The sequence below is a fragment of the Macaca fascicularis genome, chromosome Y (assembly GCF_037993035.2).
Source record: "Macaca fascicularis isolate 582-1 chromosome Y, T2T-MFA8v1.1".
Lineage (NCBI taxonomy): Eukaryota > Metazoa > Chordata > Mammalia > Primates > Cercopithecidae > Macaca > Macaca fascicularis.
Genome location: NC_132903.1, coordinates 2,959,073 through 2,977,507, shown reverse-complemented (window position 1 = coordinate 2,977,507; position 18,435 = coordinate 2,959,073). Strand labels below are relative to the sequence as shown.

General features: G+C 40.2%; 1 long non-coding RNA gene across 3 annotated transcripts in view; it reads right to left on the bottom strand.

Annotated features, from left to right (window-relative positions):
* Window positions 1-18,435, bottom strand: part of LOC141409507 (uncharacterized) — a 281,827-nt gene that overhangs the window by 168,487 nt on the left and 94,905 nt on the right. For 2 of the 3 annotated variants that reach the window (XR_012430464.1, XR_012430463.1), the window contains exon 3: window positions 17,927-18,049. The exons of the other annotated variant lie outside the window; for it this stretch is intronic. This is a non-coding gene — a long non-coding RNA (uncharacterized lncRNA). The remainder of the gene's footprint in view (window positions 1-17,926; window positions 18,050-18,435) is intronic. 3 annotated transcript variants of the gene reach the window in all.

The window sequence follows — 18,435 nt, the reverse complement described above, 5'->3', positions numbered from 1 at the left end:
CAGGATTGCTGGGTTGGAAGCTGTATTGGGTGTGGCCTGTCTGGCTAAGGGAGTCAGGGAGTGGGTGAAATTGCCCATCCTTCTGTCTGGGTATTTTCAGGGTCACAAAAAGCTGTCCCCTTTGGTATATTGAGGCAGAAGTGGGGCTGCTTTGCTAGAAGTTCTAGTAGGTGTGGCTCATCTGGCTATCAGTGGTGAGGGTGTGTGAAAATGCTCATCCTGCCATCTAGGTGCTTCCTAGGACATCAGAAGGTTGCACCTGGCAGCTGAGTTCCCACAGAAGCAGGGCCTCTGGGCTGGAAGATTTAGCAAGTGTTGCCTCCTTGGCTATCAGCAGTGGGGTTGGATAATGTTGCATGCCCTGCTATCTAGGTGTCAAAAATAACAGAAGGCTGAACCCTCCAGCTAAGTTTACACTGAAGTAGAACTTCAGAGCCAGAAGCTCTAGTATGCCTTGCCTGCCTGGCTACCAATGGTGGTCAATGGGGTCACATGCTCTGCCATCTGGGTATTTTCCAAGGCTGCAGGAAGCTGCATCCTCTGGCTTAGTTTACACAGTAGTGGGGCTGCTGGGCTAGAAGTTCTAGCAAGTGTTTTCCTGCCTGGCTACCAGTGGAGGGAATGGGTGGAGTGGTCAGCTGAGTTCAGGGCAAAGTGAGATCACGGGGTTATAAGCCATGAGTTCCAACTAGCAAGTGAGAGTGGAGCAATCTTATCACCCCCAGACACTGCAACTGTGGCCTTTACTGAGGCTATGGCATTGTTGCTGGTCTGATCCAGGGTCCAAGGCTTGTACAGATCCCCTTGGATTTGAGAGTTGCACCTGCAAAACATCTGAGGTGCTCTTGGCCTTAGTCTAGTGGCAGACTGGGGGAGGGGTGGGGTACTTTCCCCATCCCTATTCTTGCACAGATCCCTGTGGAGAGCATGGATACCACTGGGCTGCCATGCACTCATCCTTTCTTGTGTTGGAGAGATTCTCCTGGCTCCATGCTGAACCCTTACAGGCTGGTGCCCAGCTTCACTCCTCCTCACTCTCTATGTCCTTCTGCTACCTTGATGGATCATGATGTGGCTTCTCAGATGCTCAGCCTACAGGGTTGGTGCTCATTAAACTCCAGAACCTCAAAATAGTTACATCTGAGAGATTCTGCCTGTGCGACCATTGTCTAAATGGGGAAACAAATTTGTTGCTTCCTGCTTTTCTGCCCAAGAATTCCTTTCCTTTCATTTCATGTAAGCAGAAATTTAACTATTGTACAGTCATAAGTCATTTAACATTGGGGATACATTCTAAAAATTTCATTGTTAGGCGACTTTATAATTGTGTGAACATCATAGAGTATCTGCACACCTAGGCTGTATGGCACAGCGTATTGCCCTTAGGGTATGTATCTGTATACTATTCTTCTTTGCTAGATACTTTAGGGAACTATGACACAATGACATTTGTATATCTAAACATAACTACACATAGGATGGGTACAGTATAAATATAGTATTATAATCTTACAATGTCACTGTCATATATGTTGTCTTATCATTGACAGAAAAAACATCATTATCTGGTGCATGATTTTGCCAGAAGCTCCATAAAAACTCAGGTCTAACGATCTATATTAACTGCATAAACTTGAATAAGTCTGCGTCATCATCTAAAAAATGGGAATTTCAAAAGATTGTTTTGAGAATTAAATAAAATGATATGTGTTAAATGTTTAATAAAGAGCCTGACACATGCTCATAAATTCATATATACTTTCTTTTTAGAGACAGGATAGGATCCCACAGCATGGCTGTAACATGATTAATTTCTCATTCCTGCACTGTTGGACATTTGAATTGTTTCCAGTTTTTCATTGTAATAAGCAAGACATAAATATTTTTAGCATCAGGTACTTGTGACAAAGGTACTGATATGCCTGGCAGTCAACTACCTAAATAATAAAGATATGACTTTTATTAGTGAACAGTACAACTCAATCCTGGAATACCATTATAAAATACCATAATTCATTATTGTTAAAATACATCTGCCAATTTCATATGCCCGAGGAACAAATTATAAATTCACAGGGTAGTCAACTATGAGATCCATAGGCCAGGCTGTAGGAATTTGTGTTGAAAAGGGGTATTAAGAACAGCTTTTCCAGAAGAAATACCAGAAAATTTTATTTGTAAAGAAAAAAAAGTCAGCCCAATAAAATTTAAAGGCAAGATTCTGATATGAGACAAAGAGTAACCACTGTGAAATTGAGATGAACATTCCTAGGATCTTCATGGGGCTATAAATATTATTAACTTCTCTGAAGTTTTAGAAGCAAAAAAAAAAAAAAAGAAAAAAAAATCACAATATATTCAATATGCACTTAATTCTACTCCCTTTTATTTTTAATTTGTGCAATGCCATTTTTGTTAATATACACCTAAGTATATTTTATAGTTTTAAAAACATAATGAAGATACAACTGCAGGTTTTTTTATGTGAGTTTAATAGGTAAGAGTGAGGTTTGAAGTACAGACAGTCCCATCAACCAGGTAGTCAGCATAGTACCCAACAGATACTTTTTCAGCCCATGCTCCCCTCTCCCTCTCTCTGCCCTCTAGTGGTCCCCAGGATCTATTGTTTTCATTTTCTTGTCCCTGTATGTCCTATGTTCAACTTTCACTTACAAGGGACAACATGCAATATTTGGTTTTCTGTCTCTTTGTTAATTCACTTAAGATAATGGCCTCTAGCTGCATCCATGTTGTTGCGAAGGACATGATTTTATTCTTTTAATGGCTAAGTATTATTCCATGATACATGTTTACCATATTCTCTTTATCCAATCTACCATTTATTGGCATCTAGTGTGATTCCATGTCTTTCTTCTGTGAATAGTGCTGTTATGAACATGAGTGCATGTGTCTTTTTGGCAGGAGGATTTCTTTTCCTTCAGATATATAGTAATGGGATTGCTGGGTCTAATGATAGCTCTGTTTTGAGTTCTTTGAGAAAGCTCAAAACTACTTTCCACATGGCTGAACTAATTTACATTCACAAGAACAGTGTATAAGCATTCTTTTTTTCTTGGCAGTCTCACTGGGATCTGTTATATTTGATTTTATAAATAACTACCATTCTGACTGGTGTGAATGGCATTTTGTTGAGGTTTTCATTTCATTTCATTTTCATTTCTCTCATGACTGGTGAAATTAAGCATTTTTTATGCTTTTTTGGCTGTATGTGTATCTTCTTTTGAAAAGTGTCTGTTCACATCTTTTGCCCATTTTTTTTATTTCTTCTAAAAAGATGGGATACATATGCAGAATGTGCAGGTTTGCTACACAGGTATACATGTGCCATGGTGGCTTGCTGCATCTATAAACCCATCCTCTAAGTTCCCTCCCCTCACCTCACTAACCACCAAAAGGCCCTGGTGTGTGTTATTCCCCTCTCTGTGTTCATGTGTTCTCATTGTTAAACTCCTTCTTACAAGTAAGAATATGTGGTATTTGGTTTTATATTTCTATGTTAGTTTGCTGAGGATGATGGCTCCAGCTTCATCCATGTCCCAGTAAAAGAATATGATCTCATTTCTTTTTAAGGCAGCAGAGAATTCCATATTGCATATGTACCACATTTTCTTTATCCAGTCTGTCTATGATGAGCATTTCGGTTGGTTCCATGTCTTTGCTATTGTAAATAGTGCTGCAATAAATATAGGTGTGCATGTGTCTTTATAGTAGAATCATTTATATTCCTTTTGGTATATACCCAGTAATGGATTTGCTGGATCAAATGGTATTTCCAGTTCTAGATACCTGAGGAATCACCACTGTCTTCCACAATAGTTGAACTAATGTACATTGCCTCCAACAATGTAAAAGCATTCCTATTTCTCCACAGACTCAACCAGCATCTGTTGTTATTTTATTTTTTGAGATGGAGTCTGCTCTGTCGCCAGGCTGGAGTGCAATGGCATGATCTCAGCTCACTGCAATCTCCGGCTCCTGGGTTCAAGTGATTCTCCTGTCTCTGCCTCCTAAGTAGCTGGGAATACAGGCATGTGTCACCATACCCAGCTAATTTTTGTATTTTTAGTAGAGACAGGTTTCACCATGTTGGCCAGAATGGTCTCAATCTCCTGACTGCATGATCTGTCCTGCTCGGCCTCCCAAAGTTCTGGGATTACAGGCGTGAGCCACTGCACCAGGCCTGTGTCTTGACTTTTTAATTATCACCATTCTAAGTGGCATTAGATGGTATCTCATGTGGTTTTGATTTGCATTACTCTAATAATCAGTAATGTTGAGCTTTTCTTTTCATATGTATCAGCCACATAAATGTCTTTTTTGACAAGTGTCTGTTCATGTCCTTTGCCCACTTTTTGGTTGTTTCTTGTAAATTTAAGTTCCTTGTAGATTCTGGATATTAAAAGTTTGTCAGATGAGCAGCTTGCAAATATTTTCTCCCATTCTGTAGGTTGCCTGGTCACTCTGATGGTAGTTTCTTTTGCTGTGCAGAAGCTCTTTAATTAGATCCCATTTGTCAATTTTGACTTTTGTTGCAGTTGTTTTTGTCATGAAGTTTTTGCCCATACGTATGTCCTGAATGGTATTGCTTAGGTTCTCTTCTCATGGTTTTTATAGTTTTAAGTTTTACATTTAAATCCTTAATCCATCTTGAGTTATTTTTTTGTATAAGGTATAAGGAAGGGGTCCAGTTTCCGTTTTCTACATATGGATGGCCAGTTTTCCCAACACCGTTTTTTAAATAGAAGATCCTTTCTCCATAGCTTGTTTTTGTCAGATCTGTCAAAGATCAGATGGTTGTAACGTGTGGTTTTATTTCTGAGGTCTTTGTTCTACCCCATTGCTCTACATGTCTGTATTGGTACCAGTACCATGCTGTTATGGTTACTGTGGCCTTGTGGTATAGTTTGAAGTCAGGTAATGTGATGCTTCCAGCTTTGTTATTTTGCTTAGGATTGTCTTGGGTGTACCAGGTCTTCTTTGATTCCATATGAAATTTAAAGTAGTTTTTTAAACCTATGTTAAAAATACCAATGGTAATTTGATGGGAATAGCATTGAGTCTCAAAATTGCTTTGGGCAGTATGGCCATTTTCATGATATTTATTCTTCCTATTCTTGAGAATGAAATGATTTTCCCATTTGTTTGTGTCCTCTCTTATTTCCTTGCACTGTGGTTTGTAGTTCTCCTTGAAGAGGTCCTTCAAATCCCTTGTGAACTGTATTCCTAGGTATTTTCTTCCCTTTGTAGCAACTGTGAATGGAAGTTCATTCATGATTTGGCTCTCCACTTGTCTATTGCTGATGTAAGCTAATACTTGTGACTTTGACACATTAATTTTGTACCATGAGACTTTGCTGAAGTTGCTTATCAGTTTAAGGAGTTTTGGGGCTGAGATGATGGGGTTTTCTAAATACTAAATCATGTCATCTGGGAACACTTGACTTCCTCTTTTCGTATTTGAATATCCTTTGCTTCTTTCTCTTGTCTGATTGCCTTGGCCAGAACTTCCAATACTACGTTTTATAGGAGTCGTGAGAAAAAAAAATTCTTGCCTTGTTCTGGGTTTCAAAGGGAATGCTTTCAGCTTTTTTCCATTTAATGAGATATTATTTCTTGTCTTCTGCTAGCTTATGGATTAGTTTGTTCTTGCCTCTCTTTTTTAATTACGATGCTAGCGTATCAATTTGAGATCTTTCAAGCTTTCTGATATGGGCATTTAGTGCTATAAATCTCCCTCTAACACTGCTTTAGCTGTTTTTTTTTTTTTTTTTTTTTTTTTTTATTTATTATTATTATACTTTAAGTTGTAGGGTACATGTGCATAACGTGCAGGTTTGTTACATATGTATACTTGTGCCATGTTGCTGTGCTGCACCCATCAACTCGTCATTTACATCAGGTATAACTCCCAATGCAATCCCTCCCCCCTCCCCCCTCCCCATGATAGGCCCCGGTGTGTGATGTTCCCCTTCCTGAGTCCGAGTGATCTCATTGTTCAGTTCCCACCTATGAGTGAGAACATGCGGTGTTTGGTTTTCTGTTCTTGTGATAGTTTGCTAAGAATGATGGATTCCAGCTGCATCCAAGTCCCTACAAAGGACTCAAACTCATCCTTTTTTATGGCTGCATAGTATTCCATGGTGTATATGTGCCACATTTTCTTAATCCAATCTGTCACTGATGGACATTTGGGTTGATTCCAAGTCTTTGCTATTGTGAATAGTGCTGCAATAAACATACGTGTGCATGTGTCTTTATAGCAGCATAATTTATAATCCTTTGGGTATATACCCAGTAATGGGATGGCTGGGTCATATGGTACATCTAGTTCTAGATCCTTGAGGAATCGCCATACTGTTTTCCATAATGGTTGAACTAGTTTACAATCCCACCAACAGTGTAAAAGTGTTCCTATTTCTCCACATCCTCTCCAGCACCTGTTGTTTCCTGACTTTTTAATGATTGCCATTCTAACTGGTGTGAGATGGTATCTCATTGTGGTTTTGATTTGCATTTCTCTGATGGCCAGTGATGATGAGCATTTTTTCATGTGTCTGTTGGCTGTATGAATGTCTTCTTTTGAGAAATGTCTATTCATGTCCTTTGCCCACTTTTTGATGGGGTTGTTTGTTTTTTTCTTGTAAATTTGTTTGAGTTCTTTGTAGGTTCTGGATATTAGCCCTTTGTCAGATGAGTAGATTGCAAAAATTTTCTCCCATTCTGTAGGTTGCCTGTTCACTCTGATGGTAGTGTCTTTTGCTGTGCAGAAGCTCTTTAGTTTAATGAGATCCCATTTGTCAATTTTGGCTTTTGCTGCTGTTGCTTTTGGTGTTTTAGACATGAAATCTTTGCCCATGCCTATGTCCTGAATGGTACTACCTAGGTTTTCCTCTAGGATTTTTATGGTACTAGGTCTAACATTTAAGTCTCTAATCCAACTTGAATTAATTTTCGTATAAGGAGTAAGGAAAGGATCCAGTTTCAGCTTTCTACTTATGGCTAGCCAATTTTCCCAGCACCATTTATTAAATAGGGAATCCTTTCCCCATTTCTTGTTTCTCTCAGGTTTGTCAAAGATCAAATGGCTGTAGATGTGTGGTATTATTTCTGAGGACTCTGTTCTGTTCCATTGGTCTATATCTCTGTTTTGGTACCAGTACCATGCTGTTTTGGTTACTGTAGCCTTGTAGTATAGTTTGAAGTCAGGTAGCGTGATGCCTCCAGCTTTGTTCTTTTGACTTAGGATTGTCTTGGAGATGCGGGCTCTTTTTTGGTTCCATATGAACTTTAAAGCAGTTTTTTCCAATTCTGTGAAGAAACTCATTGGTAGCTTGATGGGGATGGCATTGAATCTATAAATTACCTTGGGCAGTATGGCCATTTTCACAATATTGATTCTTCCTATCCATGAGCATGGTATGTTCTTCCATTTGTTTGTGTCCTCTTTGATTTCACTGAGCAGTGGTTTGTAGTTCTCCTTGAAGAGGTCCTTTACATCCCTTGTAAGTTGGATTCCTAGGTATTTGATTCTCTTTGAAGCAATTGTGAATGGAAGTTCATTCCTGATTTGGCTCTCTGTTTGTCTGTTACTGGTGTATAAGAATGCTTGTGATTTTTGCACATTAATTTTGTATCCTGAGACTTTGCTGAAGTTGCTTATCAGCTTAAGGAGATTTTGGGCTGAGACAATGGGGTTTTCTAAATATACAATCATGTCATCTGCAAACAGGGACAATTTGACTTCTTCTTTTCCTAACTGAATACCCTTGATTTCTTTCTCTTGCCTGATTGCCCTAGCCAGAACTTCCAACACTATGTTGAATAGGAGTGGTGAGAGAGGGCATCCCTGTCTTCTGCCAGTTTTCAAAGGGAATTTTTCCAGTTTTTGCCCATTCAGTATGATATTGGCTGTGGGTTTGTCATAAATAGCTCTTATTATTTTGAGGTACGTTCCATCAATACCGAATTTATTGAGCGTTTTTAGCATGAAGGGCTGTTGAATTTTGTCAAAAGCCTTTTCTGCATCAATTGAGATAATCATGTGGTTCTTGTCTTTGGTTCTGTTTATATGCTGGATTATGTTTATTGATTTGCGAATGTTGAACCAGCCTTGCATCCCAGGGATGAAGCCCACTTGATCATGGTGGATAAGCTTTTTGATGTGTTGCTGAATCCGGTTTGCCAGTATTTTATTGAGGATTTTTGCATCGATGTTCATCAGGGATATTGGTCTAAAATTCTCTTTTTTTGTTGTGTCTCTGCCCGGCTTTGGTATCAGGATGATGTTGGCCTCATAAAATGAGTTAGGGAGGATTCCCTCTTTTTCTATTGATTGGAATAGTTTCAGAAGGAATGATACCAACTCCTCTTTGTACCTCTGGTAGAATTCAGCTGTGAATCCATCTGGTCCTGGACTTTTTTTGGTTGGTAGGCTATTAATTGTTGCCTCAATTTCAGAGCCTGCTATTGGTCTATTCAGGGATTCAACTTCTTCCTGGTTTAGTCTTGGAAGAGTGTAAGTGTCCAGGAAATTATCCATTTCTTCTAGATTTTCCAGTTTATTTGCGTAGAGGTGTTTATAGTATTCTCTGATGGTAGTTTGTATTTCTGTGGGGTCGGTGGTGATATCCCCTTGATCATTTTTAATTGCGTCGATTTGATTCTTCTCTCTTTTCTTCTTTATTAGTCTGGCTAGTGGGCTGTCAATTTTGTTGATCTTTTCAAAAAACCAACTCCTGGATTCATTGATTTTTTGGAGGGTTTTTTGTGTCTCTATCTCCTTCAGTTCTGCTCTGATCTTAGTTATTTCTTGCCTTCTGCTAGCTTTCGAATGTGTTTGCTCTTGCTTCTCTAGTTCTTTTAATTGCGATGTTAGAGTGTCAATTTTAGATCTTTCCTGCTTTCTCTTGTGGGCATTTAGTGCTATAAATTTCCCTCTACACACTGCTTTAAATGTGTCCCAGAGATTCTGGTATGTTGTATCTTTGTTCTCATTGGTTTCAAAGAACATCTTTATTTCTGCCTTCATTTCGTTATGTACCCAGTAGTCATTCAGGAGCAGGTTGTTCAGTTTCCATGTAGTTGAGCGGTTTTGAGTGAGTTTCTTAGTCCTGAGTTCTAGTTTGATTGCACTGTGGTCTGAGAGACAGTTTGTTATAATTTCTGTTCTTGTACATTTGCTGAGGAGTGCTTTACTTCCAATTACGTGGTCAATTTTGGAGTAAGTATGATGTGGTGCTGAGAAGAATGTATATTCTGTTGATTTGGGGTGGAGAGTTCTATAGATGTCTATTAGGTCTGCTTGTTGCAGAGATGAGTTCAATTCCTGGATATCCTTGTTAACTTTCTGTCTCGTTGATCTGTCTAATGTTGACAGTGGAGTGTTGAAGTCTCCCATTATTATTGTATGGGAGTCTAAGTCTCTTTGTAAGTCTCTAAGGACTTGCTTTATGAATCTGGGTGCTCCTGTATTGGGTGCATATATATTTAGGATAGTTAGCTCTTCCTGTTGAATTGATCCCTTTACCATTATGTAATGGCCTTCTTTGTCTCTTTTGATCTTTGATGGTTTAAAGTCTGTTTTATCAGAGACTAGTATTGCAACCCCTGCTTTTTTTTGTTCTCCATTTGCTTGGTAAATCTTCCTCCATCCCTTTATTTTGAGCCTATGTATGTCTCTGCGTGTGAGATGGGTCTCCTGAATACAGCAGACTGATGGGTCTTGACTCTTTATCCAGTTTGCCAGTCTGTGTCTTTTAATTGGAGCATTTAGTCCATTTACATTTAAGGTTAATATTGTTATGTGTGAACTTGATCCTGCCATTATGATATTAACTGGTTATTTTGCTCATTAGTTGATGCAGTTTCTTCCTAGCCTCAATGGTCTTTACATTTTGGCATGTTTTTGCAATGGCTGGTACCGGTTGTTCCTTTCCATGTTTAGTGCTTCCTTCAGGATCTCTTGTAAGGCAGGCCTAGTGGTGACAAAATCTCTAAGCATTTGCTTATCTGTAAAGGATTTTATTTCTCCTTCACTTATGAAACTTAGTTTGGCTGGATATGAAATTCTGGGATTAAAATTCTTTTCTTTAAGAATGTTGAATATTGGCCCCCACTCTCTTCTGGCTTGTAGAGTTTCTGCCGAGAGATCTGCTGTTAGTCTGATGGGCTTCCCTTTGTGGGTAACCCGACCTTTCTCTCTGGCTGCCCTTAAGATTTTTTCCTTCATTTCAACTTTGGTGAATCTGGCAATTATGTGTCTTGGAGTTGCTCTTCTCGAGGAGTATCTTTGTGGCGTTCTCTGTATTTCCTGGATTTGAATGTTGGCCTGCCCTACTAGGTTGGGGAAGTTCTCCTGGATGATATCCTGAAGAGTGTTTTCCAACTTGGTTCCATTTTCCCCCTCACTTTCAGGCACCCCAATCAGACGTAGATTTGGTCTTTTTACATAATCCCATACTTCTTGCAGGCTTTGTTCGTTTCTTTTTCTTCTTTTTTCTTTTGGTTTCTCTTCTCGCTTCATTTCATTCATTTGATCCTCAATCGCTGATACTCTTTCTTCCAGTTGATCGAGTCGGTTACTGAAGCTTGTGCATTTGTCACGTATTTCTCGTGTCATGGTTTTCATCTCTTTCATTTCGTTTAGGACCTTCTCTGCATTAATTACTCTAGCCATCAATTCTTCCACTTTTTTTTCAAGATTTTTAGTTTCTTTGCGCTGGGTACGTAATTCCTCCTTTAGCTCTGAGAAATTTGATGGACTGAAGCCTTCTTCTCTCATCTCGTCAAAGTCATTCTCCGTCCAGCTTTGATCCGTTGCTGGCGACGAGCTGCGCTCCTTTGCCGGGGGAGATGCGCTCTTATTTTTTGAATTTCCAGCTTTTCTGCCCTGCTTTTTCCCCATCTTTGTGGTTTTATCTGCCTCTGGTCTTTGATGATGGTGATGTACTGATGGGGTTTTGGTGTAGGTGTCCTTCCTGTTTGATAGTTTTCCTTCTAACAGTCAGGACCCTCAGCTGTAGGTCTGTTGGAGATTGCTTGAGGTCCACTCCAGACCCTGTTTGCCTGGGTATCAGCAGCAGAGGCTGCAGAAGATAGAATATTTCTGAACAGCGAGTGTACCTGTCTGATTCTTGCTTTGGAAGCTTCCTCTCAGGGGTATACTCCTCCCTGTGAGGTGTGGGGTGTCAGACTGCCCCTAGTGGGGGATGTCTCCCAGTTAGGCTACTCAGGGGTCAGGGACCCGCTTGAGCAGGGAGTCTGTCCCTTCTCAGATCTCAGCCTCCGTGTTGGGAGATCCACTGCTCTCTTCAAAGCTGTCAGACAGAGTCGTTTGCATCTGTGCAGAGGTGTCTGTGTGTCTTGGTTTACTGTGCCCTGTCCCCAGAGGTGGAGTCTACAGAGACAGGCAGGTTTCCTTGAGCTGCTGTGAGCTCCACCCAGTTCGAGCTTCCCAGCAGCTTTGTTTACCTACTTAAGCCTCAGCAATGGCGGGCGCCCCTCCCCCAGCCTCGCTGCTGCCTTGCCGGTAGATCACAGACTGCTGGGCTAGCAACGAGGGAGGCTCCGTGGGTGTGGGACCCTCCCGGCCAGGTGTGGGATATGATCTCCTGGTGTGCCTGTTTCCTAAAGCGCAGTATTGGGGTGGGAGTTACCCGATTTTCCAGGTGTTGTGTGTCTCAGTTCCCCTGGCTAGGAAAAGGGACTCCCTTCCCCCTTGCGCTTCCCAGGTGAGGCAATGCCTCGCCCTGCTTCAGCTCTCGCTGGTCGGGCTGCAGCAGCTGACCAGCTCTGATCGTCCGGCACTCCCCAGTGAGATGAACCCAGTACCTCAGTTGAAAATGCAGAAATCACCGGTCTTCTGTGTCGCTCGCGCTGGGAGTTGGAGACTGGAGCTGCTCCTATTCGGCCATCTTGCTCCGCCCCCCTGCTTTAGCTGTTTCTCAGAGATTCTAATACATTGTCTCTTTGTTCTCACTGGTTTCAAAAAATTTTCTGATTTCTTCATTAAGTTCATTATTTACCCAGGAGTCACTCAGGAGCTGGTTCTTTAATTTCCATGAAATCGTGTGGTTTTGAGTAAATTTCTTAATCCTGAATTCTAATTTGATTGCACTATGGTATGAGAAACAGTTATTATTTAAGTTCTTTTGCATTTGCTGGAGTGTTTTACTTTCAGTTATGTAGTCGATTTCAGAATAAGTGCCATGTGGCACTGAGAAGAATATATATTCTGTTGATTCGGGGTAAAGAGTTCTGTGGACGTCTACTATCTCCACTTGATGCAAAGCTGAGTACAAGTCCTGAATATCCTTGTTAATTTTCTTTCTCATAGATCTAATACTTACAGTGGGGTTTTAAAATCTCCCACTATTATTGTATAGGAATCTAAGTCTCTTTGTAGGTCTGCAGAACTTGTTTTATGAATCTGGGTGATCCTGTATTGTGTACGTATGTATTTAAAATAGCTCTTCTTGTTGAATTGTTCCCTTTACCATTATGTAGTGCCCTTCTCTTTTCTGTTGGTTTACAATCTGTTTTGTCAGAGAATGGAATTGTAACCCCTCCTTTTTTTGTTTTCCATTTTCTTGGTAAATTTTCCTACATTCCTTTATTTTAAGCTTATGCATGTCTTTGAACGTGAGATGAGTTGCCTGAATACAGTACAAGAATGGGTCTTGACTCATTATCCAATTTGCCAATCCATATCTTTTAATTGGGGCATTTAGACCATTTACATTTAGGGTTAGATTGTTATGTGTGAATTTGATCTTGTCATCATGATGCTAACTGCTTATTTTGCACACTAGTTGATGCAGTTTCTTTACTGTGTCATTGGTATTTATGTTTTGTTTTTCAAGTGGCTGGTACTAACTTTTCCTTTCCATATTTAGTGCTTCTTTTAGGACCTCTTGCAAAGCAGGCCTGGTGGCAATAAAATCCCTCTGCATTTGCTTGCCTGGAAAGAATTTTATTTCTTCTTCGCTTATGAAGTTTAGTTTAGCTGGATACAAAATTCTGGCTTGAAAATTCTTTTCCTTAAGACTGTTGAATATTGGTCCCCAGTGTGTTTTGGCTTGAAACTTTTCTGCTGAGAGGTCTGCTTTTAGTCTGACGGACTTACCTTTGTAGGTGACCTGGTCTTTTTCTTTGTCTGCCCTTAACAGTTTTTCCTTCATTTCAACCTTGGAGAATCTGATGATTATGTGCCTTGGAGTTCATCTTCTCATGGGGTATCATAATGGTTTTCTCTGTATTTCCTGAATTTGCATGTTGCCCTGCCTTGCTAGATTGGGGAAATTCTCCTAGATAATATCCTGAAGTGTGTTTTCCAGCCTATTTCCATTCTCCCTGTCTCCTGCTGGTACTCCAGTCAATTGCAGGTTCAGCCTTTTTACGAAGTTCCATGTGTCTTGGAGTCTTTGTTTATTCCTTTTTGTTCTTATTTCTCTTGTGTTGTCTGCGTGTCTTATTTCACCAAGGTGATCTTCAAACTCTGATATCCATTCTTCCATTTGGTCTATTTATCTACTGATATTTGTGTGTGCTTCATGAAGTTCTTGTTCTGTGTTTGTCAGTTCCATTAGGTTGTTCATGTTCCTCTCTATACTGGTTATTCTATTTAGCAATTCCTCTAACATTCTGTTAAGGTTCTTAGCTTCTTTACATTGGGTTAGAACATGCTCCTTTACCTCAGCATAGTTTTTTATTATCCATTTTCTGCCTGTTTCTGTCAATTCATCCATCTGATCCTCCATCCAGTTCTGTGCCCTCGAGGCACTGTGGTCATTTGGAGTAGAAGAGGCACTCTGGCCTTTGGGGTTTTCAGGATGTTTTCATTGATTTTTTTTCATCTTCATGAGTTTGTGTAGTTTTGGTGTTTGAGGCTGTTGACCCTTGGATGAGGTTTTCTAAGTACAGAATTACATCATCAACAAAGAAACAGTTTGACTTATTTTTTTTTTATTTGAATGCCTTTTATTTCTTTCTCTTGCATGCTTTCTCTGGCTAGGAATTCCAGTACTATCTTTAGGAGGAACAGTGAGAGTGGGCACCCTTGTCCTGTTCCAGTTCTCAAGGAGAATATTTTCTGCTGTTGCTGATTCAGATGGCTTTCATTATTTTGAGGTATGTTCCTTTAGACAGATACTTAGTCTATTGAGGGGTTTTATTATAAAGGAATGTTGGGTTTTATCCAAAGCTTTTTCAGCACCTATCAAATGTTAATTTTTTACTATTTAATTTTATGGATACATAATAGGTATATATAATTATGAAGTACATGGATATTTGTAGGCAGATATACAATGCATAGTAATCACATCATGGATAATAAGGTATCTATCCTCTAAAGCATTTATCTTTTGTGTTACAAACAACCCAATTACACTAGTTTAGTTACTTTTAAATGTACAGTTACATTATTTTGAGTATAGTCACTCTGCTGTAATGTCAAATACTAGGTTTTATTCATTCTTTTATGTGATTTTTTTTGTACCGATTAATCATCCCCACCTCCTCCCCACTCTGTTAATACCTTTCCCAGCCTCTGGTAACCATTCTACTCTCTATCTTCATGTATTCACTTGGTTTGGTTTTTACATTCCACAAAAAATGTGAGAGCATGTGATGTTTGTCTTTCTGTGCCTGGCTTATTTCACGTAACATAATGAGCTCCAGTTCCATTCACACTGTTGCAAATAACGAGATCTCATTTTTCATGGCTAAATAGTGCCCCATGGTGTGTAAGTAACACACTTCATCTATTGAACACCTAGGTCGCTTCTAAATTTTGGCTTTTAAACAGTGCTGCAACAAACATAAGAGTGCATGTATCTTTTTCATATACTAATTTTGCATTTTGGAAGTATATATAACAATGAGGTTGTGGGATCATATGTAGTAGCTCTATTCTTAGTTTTTTGGTAAATTTCCAAACTGTTCTGTATAGTGATGGTGCTAACTTACATTTATATCAGCAGTGTGCAAGGGTTCCCTGTTCTTCATATCCTTACCAGCATTTATTATTGTCCATCTTTTGGATGAAACATAGGCAATAACAAATGATGATATATCATTGTAATTTTGATTGAATTAATCTGATGTCAGCTAACACCCCAGTACAATGTTTAATATCAGTGGTGACAGTAAGAATCCTTGTCATGTTCTAGATCTCAGTTAAAAGGCTTTCAGCTTTTCCCCATTCAGTATTGATACAAGATGTGGGTCTGTCAAATATGGCGTTTTGTTTGTTTATTTTTTGTTTTTGAGACAACAACTTGCTCTGTCACCCAGGCTGGAGTGCAGTTGTGTGATCTTAGCTCACTGCCACCTCCCGCATTCCAGCAATTCTCCTACATCAGCCTCTCAAGTAGATGGTACTGCAGGCACCCACCACCATGCCCAGCTACTTTTCATATTTTTAGAAGTGACGAAGTTTCACCATGTTGACCAGGCTCGTCTCAAACTTCCGACCTCAAGTGATTTGCCTGTTTCAACCTCCCAAAGAGCTGTAATTAAAGGTGTAAGCTGCCACACCTGGCCATATATGGCTTTTTTAAATTATACGATTTTTGTTTTTGATAATGTTTATGCAGTGAATTATACTTATTGATGTGGGTATGCTGAACCAACTCTGTACGTGAGGAATAAAGTTTATTTGATCATGATGAATTAACTTTTTGATGTAATGCAGGTTTGGTTTGCTACTATTTGGTTGAGGGTTTTTATGTTTATATTCAGCAGGAATATAAAACTAAAAAGTTCATTTTTCTTGTATCTTTGCTAATTTTTGGTATAAGGATGATGCTGGCTTCACAGAGTGAGTTAGGAAGGAGCCACTCTTCCTCAATTTTTGGAATAGTTTCAGTCGAATTGTTACTTTTTTTTTTTTTTGGAGATAGAGTCACTCTGTTGCCCAGGCTGAAATGCAGTGGCATGATCTCTCCTCACGTTCTGAACCTCCATCTCCCAGGTTTAAGTGATTCTCATGGCTCAGCCTCCTGAGTAGCTGGGATTACAGGCACCCACCAGCACACCCGGCTAATTTTTGTATTTTTAGTAGAAATGGGTTTTCACTATGTTGGCTAGGCTGGTCTCTAACCCTGGCTAAGAGATCTGCCCACCCTGGCCTCCTAAAGTGCTGGATTACAGGCGTGAGACACCGTGCCCGGTCTTTAAAAAAAGAAAAGAAAAGAAAAAACTACCCCTGATAGGCAGACTTTGGCTTCAAATACATCTGGTCCAGGGAATTTGCTTTGCCTGGTAGGTCTTTTATTACTGATTTAAATTTTTAACTTTTGACTGATATATTCAAGTTTTTACTTATTTCCTGGAAGTGTGTGTTTCCAGAAAGTTATCAATTTTCTCTAGATTTTCTAAATTGCTTGCATGAAGGTATTTCTAACAGTTTTTGAAGAGTTTTGGTTTTCTATAGAATTAGTTGTAATGACATCTTTGTCACTTATGATTATACATATTTGGAACCTTTTTGTTGTTGCTAATCTAGCTGGTGGTAAATCAAACTTTTTTATTACTTGGAAATAACAACCCAGCTTCATTAATCTTTTGTATGGGCTTTTCATTTTAATTTCATTCAGTTCTTCCCTGATTTCAGTTATTTCTTTTCTTCTGCTATATTTGGGATTGGTTTATTCTTTCTCCCCACTTCTTCTAGGTGTGATATATCCTTAATTTCAGATCTTTCTAACTTCTAGATGAAGGTATTTGGCACTATAAAGTTTCTTGCCAATACTGCTTTCACTGTATCCCAAAACTGAAGTAATTTTTTGTCTCTTTTTATTAACTTTAAAGGACGTTTTCATTCCTGCTATAATGTCATTGTTCTCCCAAGAGTTATTAAGGAGTAAGTTATTTAATTTTCATATTTTCACATAGTTTTGAGAGATCTTCATGGTATTGATTTCGATTTTACTTTTTGATAGGGGAGAAGAGCAGAGAAGTGCTGGTTAGAAAAGGACAGGTCACAGAAGGGCGCAGTGGCTCACGTCTGTAATCCCAGCACTTTGGGAGGCCAGGGCAGGCAGATCACCAGGTCAGGAGATAAAGACCATTCTGGCTAACACAGTGAAATCCTGTCTCTACTAAAAATACAAAAAAAATTAGCCAGGCATGGTGGCGGGTGCCGGTAGTCCCAGGTACTCAGGAAGGCTGAGGCAGGAGAATGGTGTGAACCCAGAAGGCCAAGCTTGCAGTGAGCCAAGATCGCGCCACTGCACTCCAGCTTAGGTGACTGAGCAAGACTCTGTCTCAAAAAAATAAATAAATAAAGAGAAAAAGAAAAAAAAAAAGAAAGGAAGAAAGAAAAGGGCAGGGTCAGCATTCAGGGTTCCACTCTTGGGCCTATACACATGGATCTAAGTGAGGATAGGCACTCCTGTTTTCACACTCAAATGATGCTTTTCCAAAACCAGTCTGCCGCAGGTCCCATCCTGTGTCCATAAAAACCCCTCCAACGGCTGGGCATGGTGGTTCACGCTTGTAATCCCAGCACTTTGGGAGGCCAAGGCAGGCAGATCACGATGTCAGGAGTTCAAGATCAACCTGGCCAACATGGTGAAACCCTGTCCCTACCGAAGATACAAAAAAAATTACCTGGGCTGGGCACCCTGGCTCACGCCTGTAATCCCAGCACTTTGGGAGGCCGAGGCGGGCAGATCACAAGGTCAGGAAATCAAGACCATCCTGGCTAACATGGTGAAACTCCATCTCTACTAAAAACACAAAAAATCAGCCGGGCGTGGGTGGCAAGTGCCTGTAGTCCCAGCTACTCAGGAGGCTGAGGCAGGAGAATGGGAGGTGGAGCGTGCAGTGAGCCGAGATCATGCCACTGCACTCCAGCCTGGGTGACAGAGCCAGACTCCCTCTCAAGAAAAAAAAAAATTACCTGGGCATAGTGGTGTACGCCTGTAATCCCAGCTACTCAGGAGGCTGAGGCAGGAGAATCACTTGAACCCAAGAAGGTTGCAGTGAGCCGAGATCTAGTCTGGGCCACAGGGCGAGTCTCCATCTAAAAAAATACAAACAAATAAACAAAAAACCCTAGACTCTAACAAACAAGCAGCTGGGTATTGGGAAAAGCAGAGGAGTAGAAGAGCACACTGACAGGCACCAGCAGATGCCAGCAGGCTATCAATGGCAGGAAGGCATGAATTTGGTTGGGGGTTGTGGGAGAAAAGTCTGATCGCTGGACCACCCAACTCCAGAGGAAGGCCATCTTTCCACACCATCCTCCTTCTGGCCTCCCCATCACCTCACTGAGAGCTAGTTCCACTCAATAAAGCCTTGCACACATCCTCCAACCCATGTGATCCGATTTTTCCGGTACACTAGGGCAAGAATCCAGGATATAGAAAGCTCTCTGTCCTTGTGATAAGGCAGAGGGTCTAATTAAGC